The 18,108-nt window shown below is 39.6% G+C and overlaps 1 protein-coding gene across 3 annotated transcripts in view; it reads right to left on the bottom strand.

Annotated features, from left to right (window-relative positions):
- Positions 1-16,954, bottom strand: part of ankrd50l (ankyrin repeat domain 50-like) — a 45,741-nt gene extending 28,787 nt beyond the window's left edge. Inside the window, exon 1 of one of the 3 annotated variants that reach the window (XM_066686480.1) lies at positions 16,839-16,954. The gene's annotated coding sequence lies outside the window, so the exon portion shown is untranslated. The remainder of the gene's footprint in view (positions 1-16,838) is intronic. The other 2 variants (XM_066686479.1, XM_066686477.1) reach the window with 2 other exon arrangements.
- Positions 16,955-18,108: the final 1,154 nt, after the last annotated feature.

Here is an 18,108-nt window from a genome sequence, read left to right as displayed (position 1 = left end):
ATGCTTGTTTGATATAAAATTATGAAAAGCTTTAGAGCATGTTATGAATTAAGTTATATAATAATATGCATGTTTACAAATTTTCAGGTATTAAACACCAGATTCTTTTATTGTGAAAAATAAACTTCCAGTTGCCATGGGGATAAGCTTACTAGTATTGCTGTCTTCACATTGCTCACGTAGGGCTCTACGTGGCCATAGGTCAGCGCTTAGCTCACTATGTTATGAATAATTCAGATGAAACATAGGGACTACATTAACAATGGATTTATGTTTCGTGTCAGCTACAGTGTATGATGTAAATCCTATCATGAATATGTAAGTACGCCCGGATTTGAGGCCTCCCATTGGCGAAACCCTTAAGAAGCGTGTTAACGTGTCATTTTTGGTCACGTTATCGCGGCAAAATTGTACGTGTTAACACACAAAATTTTAATAACGTGTTAACACACGTGTTCACACATTTAGAACCCAACGGCGTTATATAGTGACAGTGGCATATGCCGTTGAAATCGGTATCTTACGTTCAGGTGAGAGTGGCATATACCGTTGAAATTGGCATCCGCTTTTACATTGGCATATACTCCAATTCATTGTTGAACATCTACCAGTAGTCTAAGTTTAGCTAAGCCAGGGGTCGGCAACCCACGGCTCCAGAGCCGCATGCAGCTCTTTGATCCCTCTGATGCGGCTCAGCTTTTGAAAATTATTAATGAGTATTTAATTAAAATGTATTTTATTTTGGTTCGTTCATTTTTCAAAATGTAATTCTATGAAGATTATGGCGATCTTGTAACATCTAAAATATTTTAATATTTAAAATATTTTTGTCGCTCTTAATACACGTCACAACTTCCAATGTGCGACAGCCGCTAGTGTGCGGTTTCTTGAACTTTTTGACAGCTGACTGCATGGCGCCAGTAAAATATTGATGGCACGCAGAGAGAGGACAGCATTTTTGTTTGCTGCCAGTGGATAATTTAAGTTCGGCATTTTTTTCCATTACTACAAGGACTCAAATAGACACTGAGTATTTTAGTAAACCGTCAACCCAACATCTTTTTTTCTGAGTTAAAAATGTTTTGTTGCATGCAGAAATGTTATTTCATTTTCTCTGCAGTCATTCATTGATTTCATAAATGTAACACAGTATAGTTTGTTTAAACATAGCACAAAGGCAAAAAACCCTGTTATGCACATTGTTATTTCATTTAAAATTTCAAAAGGGTTTTGTGGCTCCCAGTGTTTTCTTTACTATGTGAAACGAGTCCAAATGGCTCTTTGAGTAGTAAAGGTTGCCGACCCCTGAGCTAAGCACATGGATGTTTAGGCTATAACTAACACACATATGCTACTAGCATGTAAACAGGCCAAACAAGTAACATGCTACAAACATAGCATCCCATATTCGCACACAGTCCACTTTCACTTTGTTTGTGGATAACTGAACTACAAGCTTTTCCCATTCTACATTCGATATATGTCTGCGTCAGCCACAAAAAGCCAAGAACTGAAAGTCATTTATAGGTGCCAGCACCTAGTGGTGCATCGGTAAGGTGATACATCGCAGTGGCACAATTTACATCTCATCTGTAGCGCCAGTTTAGGAGTATATGATATCTTAAATGATAATTCTGACTAGTCAAAGCGTAGCTGACATACATAGCCCATTTTAGCGTCATGTAAATTTTGCCTGGTCTGCATAGTATAGTGGCCTTTGGTTTTACATTTGCAGTAAAGTCACTTACAAATATTTAGTCGTGGGTTGCTTTTTGTAGCTTGTTTCTAAAATGTTATTGCCTTTTTGGGCATGAAAATAATACCCACGAAAATAAGCCAAACGTGTAATATTTCCACGGTATGGTCATGCCATCTATTGGCGACAGAATGCAATTACTGCATCATTTAAGGTGGAACAGAATATCTGAATAAGAAGCTGGCGAATAAGAAGCCAACTTCAGCGTTGTAGATTTTTTCTGTATTCCCCCAGTCCCTGACATGTAAATAAACTTATAAACATTTCTCAGTGATGAAGCATCGGCTGGTGTTATTACGATGTAAGCGACTTTACAAAGAAATAAGCCCAAATTCGGTTAAAGTGAACACACCTGGCAACCGTTGCGGCACATGGGGGGACGAATACACACAATGAATTCAGATATCTGAAAATGTATATTTGACTAGTCAAATTTGATTTTAAGATATCTTTAATACTAATTCAGGATTTATGACTCACCAGATGACAAATTCGCTGAGGTCATTAGATGCATCATAAAAGAAAATTCGACTAAGCAAAATATATCTTAAATTAATGTTCTTAGTCAGATTGTAAATGCAGATAACTTAAATTGTGATTCTGACTAGTCAAAATATAATTGTCACTAATCAAAACTCTGTTGGAGATATCCAGTTTTTAATTAAAGATAGAAGCTGTTTAATGTTAAAACGACTTGCCATACTGGTACCTATAAATTACTTTTCAGATCTTGGCTTTTTGTGCCTGACGCAGACATATCGTGATATTAGAATGGGAAAAGCTTGTAGTTCAATTTTCCATATATCACATAGCGATAGTGGACTGTGTGCGAATATGGGATGCTATGTTTGTAGCATGCAGCAGGTAGTGTCGCAGTCACACAGCTCCAGGAACCTGGAGGTTGTGGGTTCGATTCCCGCTCCGGGTGACTGTCTGTGAGGAGTTGGTGTGTTCTCCCCGTGTCCGCGTGGGTTTCCTCCGGGTGCTCCGGTTTCCTCCCACAGTCCAAAAACATGTTGGTAGGCGGATTGGCGACTCCAAAGTGTCCGTAGGTGTGAGTGAATGTGTGTGTGTCTGTGTTGCCCTGTGAAGGACTGGCACCCCCTCCAGGGTGTATTCCCACCTTGCGCCCAATGATTCCAGGTAGGCTCTGGACCCACCGTGACCCTGACTTGGATAAGCGGTTACAGATAATGAATGAATGAATGTTTGTAGCATGTTAGCTAGCTAGCTACAATGTAAAAACGGATGTCAATGTCATCAGAATATGCCTCTGTCACCAAAATAAAAACCGATACCACTGGCATATGCTACTGTCACCTGAATGTAAGAGGCCGATTTCAATGGCATATGCCACTGTCACCCGTACATAAGGTGCCGATGTCACTGGCATGTGCCAGCATCACTCGAACGTAAGATGCAGATGCTTTTCCATGTTATTACCGCTACCGCAGCCTTCCCAAGACCAAGGCCCACCCAGCCAGCAAGAGCTAATTCCCCGCGAGTGCTAGTTCACCTTCGTGGACACACTTTCCTTTCAGACTGGAGTGCTACGGGACATGATTGGGGGCCAGCCGCCCCGTATTTGGTTGTTAAAAGCCGTGTTCTGTTTGGAAACGATATGGGAAGTGTTTTATTCCGTATTTCTGAGGTGAAACTGTTAATATGATGTTCCACAGCACGAGAGAACGTGCTTCTCATTGGTGGTCACTTATTTAGCAAATCAGCAGCCAGAGTTATCTGTCCATCATTTAGTGATGCAGCCAATGGAGTCAAAGTCACTCCTAGATAAACTGCACTGAAATACGGTTTTACTCTTACTTTAATAACCTACGAAGAAATTTTAGGGCCACGGAATTGAAAAAATAAAAATAAGATTCCCGAGAATAAAGTCAGAGGTCTAAGAATAATCTCGGAATAATTCTGTGCAAAAAAATTTGAAATAATTCTGAGAAAAATCTTGGAATAATTTGCCTCACATATAATGGGGCAAACACAGTGTAATTGTGGAATGCAGCGTGTTGCTTAGATCATACTATGGTATAGATTTCAGGAGTAAACACTCAATTCTCTACCATTTCAGGACCAGACTGTGATTAGTATTTACACCCTGAATCGTAGCATGAACCTGTTTATTCAGAAGAAAGCATGTAGTTTTACAGGATACAGTTAATGACCACGAAAATGACTGATGCAGAGCGAGTAGATGTCCGGCGTGCCCAAGAGGCTCCATATGGCTCGCACTTGTACAATAAACTAAAGCCTTATGCATTGCAGTCAGGAGCTGCACTGATGGGGTTGTCATGTCGTGTGAATGCATTTAATAAATAATTCTGTTCACTTCACTGACTGCTTCTTTCACAATTCACTCATGGTGCAAAGACTTAGTCTGTCTGTCTAAATATTATAATAAATAATAACCCAAACAGTGTTTCTCTAAATATTCTTATATTCTCTAAATTATACAGACCTTTTTTACTCAATTATTCCGAGATTTTCTTAGAATTCTGACTTTATTCTCAGAATATTATCTATTATATTATTATAATTATTTTTTTTTCAATGCCGTGGACCTAAAACGTATACGTCGTAATAAGTCTGAGATATTCCATTTATTAAACATTAAGCTATATTTGTTATAATGAATTGCACATACATCTGTTTTGTATGTTCATTCATTCATTACCTGTAACTGCTTATCCAGTTCAGGGTCGCGGTGGGTTCAGAGCCTACCTGGAATCATTGGGCGCAAGTCGGGAATACACCCTGGAGGGGGCGCCAGTCCTTCACAGGGCAACACACACACACACACCTACGGACACTTTTTGAGTCGCCAATCCGCCTACCAATATGCAAACACACCAACTCCTCACAGAAAGTCACCCGGAGCGGGAATCGGACCCACAACCTCCAGGCCCCTGGAGCTGTGTGACTGCGACACAACCTGCTGCGCCACCGTGCCGCCCCGTTTTATATGTTGAAATTGTGAATTCACATGCACCATGTGGATAAATTGAAATGCTTAAGAGGAGTTGCTGATATATTATTGATTAAAGCTTTTGTGGCCAGGCCCGTACCTGACATTGACCTGAGGGTAATGTGGCACGCTACTCACTGAGTCTGACACTCCTGGTTTAGTGTATTTAGCACAAATGCACGGTACTGCAGTTTTTTCTGAATGCAGCAAAAATGGCCTGTGTTTTTCTGTTTTTGTTTACATCATGCTATTGAGTGTATTAAGTACTTACATATTAAAGTAATCTCAAAGTAAATTTACATGTGCAACATATTCATTTATGCAGTTTTAGTAGAATTGTACTATTAAACCAAAGCCCCTCATAGTAAGATCTGAATTCTTGCTGGGTTTGACCTTAAAAACATTTGGTAAAGATTTGATAGAGCTACATTTTTCTTGGGGCTAAGCCCTGGGTCTCCTTGCAGTCTAGGCACACTCGTGCTGACCACACTGATATATTAAGTTAACTGATATATGAGTTAAAAACTTGATTACCAAACTATATATCTATCTATCTTGTAAAATATTTTTCTTGATAGCTGTAAAACCGGCCAATAACATCCTTTGCTACTGTAGAATGTTTGCTACGTTGGGGCATTACCAACCTATATATTGATAACCCAAGCTGTGAGATCAGATAACTACTTGATTTTTCTCAGTCTAAAGACCAAACAATTCTGCAAACAGAAATGTACTGAATAAGCCTATGTATGGAAATATTTTCAACATTTCCTCTCAATTCCTAACAACAGTCTCAGTATCAGTATTGTACAACAGTTAGTTTGTTCTGAAGAATCTGGTTAAGATCAGCCTTTGAAAGACTGGCACCCCTTCCAGGGTGTGTTCCCGCCTTACGCCCAGTGATTCTGGGTAAGCTATGGAGCCACTGTGACCCTGAACTGGATAAGCTGTTTCAGACAATGAATGAATGAATGAATCTGGATATATATACACAGGGGTTGGACAATGAAACTGAAACTGGTTTTAGACCACAATAATTTATTAGTATAATGTAGGGCCTCCGTTTGTGGCCAGTACAGCGTCAATAAGTCTTCGGAATGACATATACAAGTCCTGCACAGTGGTCAGAGGGATTTTAAGCCATTGTTCTTGCAGGATAGTGGCCAGGCCACTATGTGATCCTGGTGGAGGAAAACGTTTCCTGACTTGCTCCTCCAAAACACCCCAAAGTAGCACAATAATATTTAGATCTGGTGACTGTGCAGGCCATGGGAGATGTTCAACTTCACTTTCATGTTCATCAAACCAATCTTTCACCATTCTTGCTGTGTGTATTGGTGCATTGTCATCCTGATACATGGCACCGCCTTCAGGATACAATGTTTGAACCATTGGTCCTCCAAAATGGTTCAGTAGTCCTTGGCAGTGACGCGCCCATCTAGCACAAGTATTGGGCCAAGGGAATGCCATGATATGGCAGCCCAAACCATCACTGATCCACCCCCATGCTTCACTCTGGGCATGCAACAGTCTGAATGGTACGCTTCTTTGGGGCTTCTCCACAACGTAACTCTCCCGGATGTGGGGAAGACAGTAAAGGTGGACTCATCAGAGAACAATACATGTTTCACATTGTCCACAGCCCAAGATCCTTGCACCATTGAAACCAATGTTTGGCATTGGCATGAGTGACCAAAGGTTTGGCTATAGCAGCCCGGCTGTGTATATTGACACTGTGGAGCTCCCAACGGACAGTTCTAGTGGATACAGGAGAGTTGTGGTGTACATTTAATTCTGCCGTGATTTGGGCAGCCGCAGTTTTATGTTTTTTGGATACAATCTGGATTAGCACCCGAACATCCCTTTCAGACAGCTTCCTCTTGCATCCACAGTTAATCCTGTTGGATGTTTTTCGTCTTTCTTGGAGGTATGCTGACATTACCCTCGATACCGTGGCTCTTGATACATCACAAAGACTTGCTGTCTTGGTCACAGATGCACCAGCAAGACGTGCACCAACAATTTGTCCTCTTTTGGACTCTGGTATGTCACCCATAATGTTTTGTGCATTGCAATATTTTGAGGAAAACTGTGCTCTTACCCTGCTAATTGAACCTTCACACTCTGCTTTTACTGGTGCAATGTGCAATTAATGAAGATTGGCCACCAGGCTGGTTCAATTTTGCCATGAACCCTCCCACACTAAAATGACAGGTATTTCAGTTTCATTGTCCAACCCCTGTATATATATATGTCTGTAAAACTGAAAATTGCAAGCGGGTGTATTCTGTCTTATTAACATCACCCCCAAGAATGTCACTGGACAAGTGCAATCGGACACAGCACTGCTGCTGGAGTTTTTTTAAAAACTGTGCCCACTTACTGATCACTCTGTTAGACACACCTACCATGTTGGTCCACTTTGTAGATGTAAAGTCAGAGAGAGTAGCACACCTCTAGTCCATCATTAGACAGAGGATGCTGTTAGCTGGATGTTTTGGGTTGGTGGACTTTGCTCAGTCCAGCACTAACACTGAGGGTTTTAAATCATACTTGCTTTGTGGTGGTCCTGTGGGGGTCCCAACATTAGACCAGCATCAATTACTCAAACTATGAGCGAGTAATGTCAAAGAAACCTAACCACAAAAACTTCACTGATCACATATTTTGAAGAGTTCAGTTTAGGTCAGAGATTGTTGGCTTGCATATAGTAGTATTTGGATTTTAGCTCCTAGACTGAAATTCATGGGATTGATGAATAGCTGTTGGAATATAAACATGTGGAAACAGAGACTGGGTTTGGGCTGTTTGATACAATATTAGTACCTGTTTGCTTTCCACTTTTTTCTTTAGTCTGCAGGAGTGATGTGTGAAATCCAAGGGGATGCTTGAGATTATGTGTTAGCACAAATAACATGTGAAGGTTTGCAATAACACACATCCTATTCTGTCTTAACTCTATTGATATGTATCCAATAAACAAGGCAAATAAAATCAGTTAGGATAAATAAATAAATTCTAAGATTATTTTTAGAAGTCAAGCATCAGAAGGGAAGAATATTTTACACTGGCATAAATTGCAATGGGTTATGGCTCTCTCTCTCTCTCTCTCTCAGACTTACATTCTCAGGCCCTGTCCACACAAATCCATTTATTTTAAAAACAGTTTAGGTTTAAACTCTCCAATGTGGATTCTTTTGAATACTCCATTGTCAGTGTTCTCATGATTAAGAAAACTGAGCTTTTAGAAAGACTGTCACAGAGAATGCATGTCACTGGCTGAATGCAAATAGCTCCTCAGGCCCTATATAATGAATTATGTAAGTCATAAAATTACAATGTACCCAACGCAAATAGAAGTAGATTTCAGATTCCCACATAAGAATACATTTAAGATGCTGTATTAGAAATTTATATTGAACACTTAAGATCTAGATTCAGTTTTCAAGTTTATCTGGACTGGGATATTTAAAAAAAATAATAATAAGGAGAATCTTGTGGATCCATTTGTATGGGCCACAGTAACTCTGCATATCAACCCCAGTGAACTGAGTCAGAGTTCATAGCAGAGATATCACTGAGAGACCATCTATTCTGCAAAGGTCTCCTAGAAGTCCACAAGGCCTTGTAAATACATAAAAAAGTAAAGTTTGTACATTATTATTCCGAAGGCCATAGCTATTGCTATTTAAGTGAGAAACGTGCAAACACATTGCAAAGCTATTCTGAATACCTCCCTCTTTCCCTGTATTAACAATAAACAAGTATACTAATTAACAAGCATCTGTCCAATTCAGTAGGTAATTTGTCAACAAAGGTTTCATAATCATTCATTCATTATCTTTAACCGCTTATCCAGTTCAGGGCCACAGTGGGTCCAGAGCCTACCCGGAATAACTGGGCGCAAGACAGAAACACACCCTGGAGGGGGTGCCAGTACTTCCCAGAGCAACATTCATGCACACCTATAGACACTTTTGAATCTGCAATCCACCTACCAATGTGTGTTTTTGGACCGTGGGAGGAAACTGGAGCACCCGGAGGAAACCCACGCAGACACAGGGAGAACACGCCAACTCCTCACAGACAGTCACCCGGAGTGGGACTCCGGCACTACCTGCTGCACCACCATGCCGCCTGATTTCATAATCATTTTAATTAATACGAGTCTACACATGAAAATACACATCTGAGAAGCCAAAATTCAGCCCTGTAGATGTCAATGCTGAATCATGCTAGAATGAAGAACAAGGACAAAAATTAATTAATGCAGACGACTGTATATGAACTTTGCACTTCGAAAAATCAGTGACTGAAGAGGTTTTTAATGTGTTTCGCAGGTTTCAAAATGTTACATCTTGTCTTAATGGGTTTGTTGTGTGCTGCCTCTGCTGGTTCACCTGAAGTTAAAACAAGAGGGTCATTAGCTGGATGTAATCCCTGATCACTACAGAGACCATGTGGGTGTCTTATTATGTTCTCCTCAGGCCTCCTAGCAGTTCCTAATAAGAGTGCCAAGTGAGGACAATGATATTAAAATTGTAGTCATCTGACTGTAAGGAGGTCCTCAGCCATAACTCTGTCTATAGCCTCTGGATAACCTACGAATACTATTCTCTCTCTGTTTTTTTTTTTTTTTGAGGTCATTTAGAGTTTGCTGTCCCCTTGACCTCCCTTTGGTTCATTGTGTGCTCAGAAAAGAAATGAAGATAAATTCCTTTCATCTTTCCTCTTCTGTGTGGAACGTGCCGTTGTTTCAAACATTGTCAGCTGCCCTCTTTCTTTGCTGAGAATATATATATATATATATACCCATATCACCCTGTGAAGGACTGGTGCCCTTTCCAGGGTCTGTTCCTGTGGTTCCATGTGGTTTATGTGCAGCTGCTGCCACATTTCCTTTCATGTTTCTTGATGATGTTTTTACTGTCTGTACATAATGGGTTCATCTTAAGCTAGCTACATTTTCTAATAGGTCTACAAATGTTTGCACATACTGTAGATATATATTTTGCTATAATAGCAGCCCTCTCAGTCAGTCCTTCCCTCCTCATTCTTCATGCCCCAGCTCCATTCATCAAATGTCAAAAGAACCAAGAAGGCTAAGGCATATGTGTTATGCTATAGGCATATTCTGTACAAAGTAATTTTTCCACTTGTTCTGAGCATAAGTGTACAGATTATTTCAAGGCATGAATATTGCGTTATCATGTGCAAGTTTGTCTCTTGTCATCTATGACATACACAGAGACATAGACACACAAACAAATCCACAGCATCACATTATCATATGTGCTCATGTAATATGTTAAAACTTAAGCATACCACTGAAAATAATGCTTTCTGAAGGCTTCTTGTTTTTACCAAAACGTTTGCAGACAAGTGGGTCTTCTATGATTCTTGCTTCTCTTACTTTAAAGAGGTTATTCATTAATTCATTGTCTGTAACTGCTTTTCCAGTTCAGGGTCGCAGTGGGTCCCAAACCTACCTGCAATTACAGGGTACAAGGTGGGAACACACCCTGGAGGGGTCACCAGTCTGTCGCAGGGCAACACACACTCACAACTATGGACACTTAAGTAGACAATCCACATACTAGTGTGTGTTTTTGGACTATGGGAGGACACAAGAACACACCAAACTCCTCACAGACAATCACTCAGGAGGGCTCGAACCCATAACCTCAGGACTCTGGAGCTGTGTGACAGCAACACTACATGTTGTGCCACTCTGCTGCCTAGAGTTTGATAACCTTTTAAAAAGCAATGGCCCGCAATTGTCCCTAACCTTTTTACTTTCTCGTTGTTTCTGTCCTTCTGATATGATCAGATGTCACACATTTACCTCCTTTGCACTCTCATTTATTCATTACACTAAAAGATCACTCTCAAATACACCCTGTCTAATCTGTTCTCCTCTGGTGCCTGGTCTTTTACCGCTTCACTAAGCAATATCTAAAATGCAGTTCCTGTTTATTTACTTTTAACAATGCTCTCTCTGTGTGTGTATGTTGTGGTGTAATGCTATTTCAGTACGTTTGTCTTTTGCAGCGGGAGATAGGAGCTAATTAGTGGTTGCTTGTTTGCCAGTTTGGAGCATTTGAAGCATGTAAGACACGGTCCATAAGCCATTAACCTTAATTAAACATTCTTTTTCCATTGCACTGATAAGCTCAATGTAGTAGCAAGCTAGGTATAATTTTAGGACAAGAGACGTAGGAGGGAGTTAACATTCATCCATTATCTGTAACCACATATCCAGTTCAGGTGGGTCCAGAGCCTACCTGGAATCATTTGGCACAAGGCAGGTATACACCCTGGAGTGGGTACCAGTCCTTCACAGGGCAACACACACATTCACGCCTTTGAGTCACCAATCCACCTAGCAACATGTGTTTTTGGACCGTGGGAGGAAACCCATGCAGACACAGGGAGAAAACAGAAACTCCTCACAGCCACCCGGAGTGGGAATCGAACCCACAATCTCCAGGTCCCTGGAACTGTGTGACTGCGACATTACCTGCTGCACCACCATGTCGCCCCAGGAGTTAACATGTCCACAATAACTATAGTGTCCCCTGTAGGTGCTTTAGTCAAATTGAAGGCCATGGCTTGGTATGGTCAGCAACTCAATGACTATAAAACACTTCCTGGCCCATCGGTAGACTACACAGGTCTGTTTCTGGGTGCGAGATCCAACTATTTTTTAATCTTCTCAGTTTCTCTGCATTTATGCGAACATTAATTATGGAAAGTAATCAAAGACAAAACTTTTTTTCCCCTTTATTTTCTTCCCCCTTTTTTTTTTTTTTTTACTGACAAAGTGTACAAGATTCCAAAGCGGTGTCTCTTACCTGTGCACTCTCTCAGCCAGGTGGGTCTTCTTTCAGCCATCATTAAGGTGCCTGTTCAAATATAAAGCTGCTCCAATCATCTGCTTCTCTGATTCACTATCAGAGTCTGGTTTATAAAGCTAGTTTTTACCAGCTCTCGGACTGCGGTAATGTTAGTTTCATATTCAACATTCGTTTGAGATTCGGAATTCCGCTTTTTTGCCAGTTACCAAACACATATTTACTGGTACAATGGCATATTCCTGGTGTAACAAAAGAAACCAAAAAATTACATCCACAGACTTTATTTACAAAAATGTACTTAAACTGTTACTTAAGCCAGAAACGCAGACAATTATCGCTGTTTTTGCCCGTGCCCAGTTCCAGCATTGGGGAGTGTTGCACAATCCAAACAATTCTATTAATCTCTTTCCTTATTGTACCTAATGTCACATCAACTTAGAAATGCACACAATTTTATTCCTTACATACTAAGGCTTATTTTGGTGAATAATTGTGTTATTTATTTTATAATGATTAAAATAAAAATATAAATCTATTGTTATTGGACCTAATGATATCAAACCAACCCAAATTCAGTTATTAATTTTATAATTAATATAACCATATAAATCTATTAATCTCTCATGTCATTGGAACTAATGATGTCAAAGCACCACAGAAAAATACAGATATTTATTCTTTACGCATTACGAGGCTTATTCTGGTGAAAAATTCAGTCATTTATTTTATAATGATTAAAACAACCAAATAAATCTATTACTCTCTTACGTTATTGGACCTAATGATGTCAAACCACCACAGAACAATACAGATATTTATTCTACACACATTACAAGGTTAGCCTTACACATTAATTTGGTGAAAAATTAAGGCATTTATTTTATAATGATTAAAATAACAAAATAACTCTTTGGTTATTGGACCTAATAATTTCAAACCATCTTACAAATGTACAGAGATATATATTTTTTTTACACATTACAAGGCTTATTATGGTGAAAAAGTCATTAATTTTATAATGATTATTATGATCAAATAAATCTATTAAACTCTCACGTTATTGGACCTAATGATGTCAAACACAGAAAAACAGATATTTATTTCTTTCATGCTACAAGGCTTGATTTGGTAAACAGTGAAGTAACGTATTTTATTATCATGTTCATAGACAAATATATATATATATATATTAAACTTAATAGATATAAACTTAATAGATGTTAAGCTGATGTATTTTTTTTTAAAATATTTGCCTGTTTTGAATTTGATGCCAGCAACATGTTCCAAAACCGTTGGGAAAGGGGCATGTTTACCACTGGGTTATATCACACTCTGTAATCGTTTGAGAATGAGGAGACCAGTTGCTGTAGCATTGAAAGTGAACTGTTTCTGATTTATTTTTTTTGTTACAAGATTTCAGCTGCTCATCAGCTCAGGGTCTCAGTTATAGTGTTTTTCATTTGATAATGCACCAGAGAATTTCAGTTGGTGACAGGTCTGGACTAGTTTAGCTCCCGGACTCTTTTACCCAGGAGCCATGCTGTTGTAACCCATGCAGAATGTTCATTGGCCTTGTTTTACTGATATAAGCAAGGCCTTCCATGATAAAGATGTTGTCTGGATGACAGCATGTTGCTCCAAAATCTGTAAATATCGTTCAGCATTAACATTGCCTTCACAGATGTGCAATTCACCAATGCCATGTACACTAATGCCCCCTCATACCATCATGGATGCTAACATTTGAACTGTGCATTTACCACAAGCTGGATGGTTCCTCTCCTCTTTTGCCCAGAGGATGTAGAATCGATTTTAATTTATATTTTGATTTTTCAGACCACAGGGCACTTTTCCACTTCTACAGCAATGACACTGATGTATTTTAAAACCTCAATAACACCTCTGTGAAAGATACATTTATATCATTACCATAAACACTACAGTGAACATCACCACAAACACCTCCTTCAACATAACCAAGAAAACCATTCTGAACATTACTACAAAAGACCTTCTTGAACATCAACATCACCACCACCACTGTCAACACCATCATGAACAACACTGTCAACACCACCTCCAACACTGTCTTGTAAGTGTCACTGCTGTACTGAGAATGGAAAACCCATGGTGGGTTCCACTGCTGGAAGGTGTAGAGTGATGAATTGTGCCACAACAGATGAGCTACAATGAGTAACTGGAACTCTACAAAATACCCACAAAGTACAGGGGTTGGACAATGAAACTGAAATACCTGTCATTTTAGTGTGGTAGGCTAAATTGGACCAGCCTGGTGGCCAATCTTCATTAATTGCACATTGCACCAGTAAGAGCAGGGTGTGAAGGTTCAATTAGCAGGGTACGAGCACAGTTTTGCTCAAAATATTGCAATGCACTGAAGAATTAAAACGTTCTTTTGGACCGTTCCCAAAGTAATTAAAATTTAGAAGATCTCCAAAAGGTCCAAAATACAACCTTCCTCCTCAGGGAGGCGTGCTCGTTCCGGAAGCGTTACAAAGACCAGTCGAGTGAAGTTCAAAGCAAATCAAAGTATTTATTGGATCCAAGAGAACTAATACATAAGAAAGTCTAATAGCCTTCCCAGTAGAGTTCTGACTCTTCGCATCTGACTCCACAGTTTTATACCTGATATGACGTATACCCTGGTGGCAAGGCGTTTCTGGCTGATTAACATATATTAATATGCATAATTAGACATGTTAGTACTCATGTTTCTCGCGTGCAGGTTTCCCATGCACCTGTGACCCCAAAACACTCATCATGCCCTTCTGACACTGTAGGTTTTGTTTCCCACACCTTTTCTGTCACCAAGATTCAGAGGAGTCACTAATGGACTTAAGGTCACTGAGATGCCCTAAAGTTCAACTCCCCCTTTTGGCTAACAGTTGTAATTTATGTGAGCCTAAGTGCAGATCTGTTCAATGTTAGAGGTCTAAGAATTTAGAAAGGTACTGATACTGAGTCAACATGCCAGTTAGTGTGCAGATTCTAAACTTGTTTAAATGCATGTCTAGATACTGGTTAATCATTCATATGAGTACATATAAGATACAAGATTTCACACAATTGTAAATGCTTAATTTTAACTAATCATTTAAGGATATTTATCCACTAACACAAAGTAATAAAATTATTTTTCACAACAGCACACAACATTATGGGTGACATACCAGAGTCCAAAAGAGGACAAATTGTTGGTGCACGTCTTGCTGGCGCATCTGTGACCAAGACAGCAAGTCTTTGTGATGTATCAAGAGCCACAGTATCCAGGGTAATGTCAGCATACCTCCAAGAAGGACGAAAAACATCCAACGGGATTAACTGTGGACGCAAGAGGAAGCTGTCTGAAAGGGATGTTCGGGTGCTAACCCGGATTGTTTCCAAAAACATTAAACCACGGCTGCCCAAATCACAGCAGAATTAAATGTGCACCTCAACTCTCCTGTTTCCACCAGAACAGTCCGCCAATGCCAAATGTCGGTTTCAATGGTGCAAGGAGTGCAAATCTTGGGCTGTGGACAATGTGAAACATGTATTGTTCTCTGATGAGTCCATGCTTACTGTTTCCTGTATCCGAGAGAGTTACGTTGTGGAGAAGCCCCAAAGAAGCGTACCATTCAGACTGTTGCATGCCCAGAGTGAAGCATGGGGGTGGATCAGTGATGGTTTGGGCTGCCATATCATGGCATTCCCTTGGCCCAATACTCCTGCTAGATGGGCGCATCAGTGCCAAGGGCTACCGAACCATTCTGGAGGACCATGTGCATCCAATGGTTCAAACATTGTATCCTGAAGGCGGTGCCGTGTATCAGGATGACAATGCACCAATACACACAGCAAGACTGGTGAAAGATTGGTTTGATGAACATGAAAGTGAAGTTGAACATCTCCACCAGGATCATGTAGTGACCTGGCCACTATCCTGCAAGAAAAATGGCTTAAAGTCCCTCTGACCACTGTGCAGGACTTGTATATGTCATTCCCAAGACAAATTGACGCTGTATTGGCCACAAAAGAAGGCCCTACGCCATACTAATAAATTATTGTGGTTTCAGTTTCATTGTCCAACCCCTGTAGCTACAAACTACATATACTTGTTGTAATGACAACACCATCTGTAGTGCACAGAGATTAAGGGAGGTCTTACATTAGTTCTCAACATTACCTGTAGAAAGAGAAAGTGACATATTAATGCTCACTTCAATGTTATTTAAAATAATTGTAGCACAAAATAGGATAATTGTGAATTCTATGGGGCAGCACGCAGGTAGTGTCACAGTCACCACAGCTCCAGGGGCCTGGAGGTTGTGGGTTCGATTCCCGTTCCTGTGGTGTGTTCTCCCCGTGTCCGCGTGGGTTTCCTCCCACAGTCCAAAAACACACGTTGGTAGGTGGATTGGCGACTCAAAAGTGTCCGTAGGTGTGAGTGTGTGAGTGAATGTGTGTGTGTCTGTGTTGCCCTGTGAAGGACTGGCGCCCCCTCCAGTGTGTATTCCCGCTTTGCACCCAATGATTCCAGGTAGGCTCTGGACCCACCATGACCCTGAACTGGATAAGCGGTTACAGATAATGAATAAATGAATTCTATGGCTACTGTGAAAGGGGTTATCACTGACCAGAATCAAAGCTATAAAACCCAGCTCTTTTCTTTTACTTTGATAACAAGCTAAAGAACACCTGAAAATGATATATAAGTTAGGAGTATAATGTATGCTTCATGCAATAATAATTTGTATAAGGAATATATTAAATAATTATTTATTATATAGACTATATTTTTATTATAATACATATTTTTAATATTTTACATGATAATACTGAATTGTGAATACTGTAATACTGAATACTGAATTGTAATACTGAAGTGAAGCTGCTTATTAGCAATATGTTACTGAGCTTGGTTTTGTTTTGTTTTGTTTAAAGAGGAAAAAATTATGTACAACTTGCAGTTGTTAACTAATATATCTTTGCTGCTTTTAATTATTTTTAACGAAGTAGCTAAGTTCAGAGATATTATTGTCGTTTTTTATTAGCAATAAAGCTAATTTTGGAAAGCCTCGATAGATAGCATAGCTAACATTGCGTTTAAACATCTGGAAGATGTTAAACCACATTAAAAATGTGGTTCGCAATCTTTATTTTATGAGACTTGGTCGTTCTTAAGCAGTTCATATGGTAAAGGGCGATTATAAACAGTTAAATAAACAAAAATCCGATTGTTACTCACTTAACGTGTCAGAGAACCGAAAAAGTCTGAAACAGCGCTGGTGGAGTGACCGTTGAGTCAGTTGAGTGCGCCTTCCATCCGCCCAATGACTCCAGGCCAGGTGCGGCCGCAAATCAGTGACACATCAGAGATTAGAATCACAAATAGAACCCGGACTGGATCCCGATTGTATCCGCTAACCGTAGCTGACAGTTACGTGGATGTGCCGGAGGAAAAACGGATCTGGATCGGAGTCGCCTGCTACGCGGGATATTATAATCATTCTAGAATAAATGACTTAACTTTTCATTAAAATAAGCCTCGTAATGTGAAAATAATTAATATCTGTACTTTTATAAGTTGGTTTGACATCAACAAGTGAAAATTAATTTAATGATAAATTTATTTTCCATAAAAAATAAAATGCAATCTCCCACCCCATATAAAAGTATAATGCTAACAAACGCATGGTCTGTAATTTCACACAAACTGATAATATATATATGTTTTATATAAAATGTATTTAACATAAGCCTAACATCCATGCTGCAATCACAAGGATAATTAAAACAGAGAGTAATGTAAATACAAACAAAAACCCTCATAGATTTCATTAAAAATGTACATAAAAAAAACGTTAAGACAAAAATAAATAAATTAATAGCAATAATATTTTATGGAATAAAACATATGATTACATACACGTGTGCTTGCGCACAGAGCCCCTGGCGTATAAGCGGTTTGAGACTTTTATTTTAACTGCGGCAAGCCGCTAAAGAACAGTTCATCGCTCAGACGGACCAATAAAGTGAAAGTAGTGCTTTAAGCCTGCCCACCCTTCCAAATCAAAATAATGAACTGTATATTCGTTTTGGAGACAGAAACGAGAAAACAAGAAAAAAACCGAACTGATTTCTCGTTTCTGTCTTTGTGTGTTTAATCGGAATACGAACAAACGAGACGTTTTTTTTTTCATTATTATTTCTCCCATTCTACATTCAGTCTAAGAATCCAACTGATAAAATGTACACGGACCGAGAACCACTGCATTAGACAAATCTGCTACCTAACGTAGGGGCTAAAGTTGAAGTGTAAACCTTGCAGAGTGCTGATAGGCAAGACAGTCTTGCCAGTCACCATGTAAAATCTCCAAGCTGCAGTAGAGATTAAAGTTTTTTTTAATGGCAGCTTGTAAAATTATGGGCGAGTGGAAAACTCCAGCGAGAGCTGGTTAAAAACATCTACTGATCTGTGAGAGCTGGTGCACGGAGCTGTGTTCAATCCTCAAAAA

This window comes from Hoplias malabaricus, chromosome 12 (genome assembly GCF_029633855.1).
Source record: "Hoplias malabaricus isolate fHopMal1 chromosome 12, fHopMal1.hap1, whole genome shotgun sequence".
NCBI lineage: Eukaryota > Metazoa > Chordata > Actinopteri > Characiformes > Erythrinidae > Hoplias > Hoplias malabaricus.
Note: the sequence above shows the minus strand (reverse complement) of the source record. Positions and strands in the feature narration are given on the sequence as shown.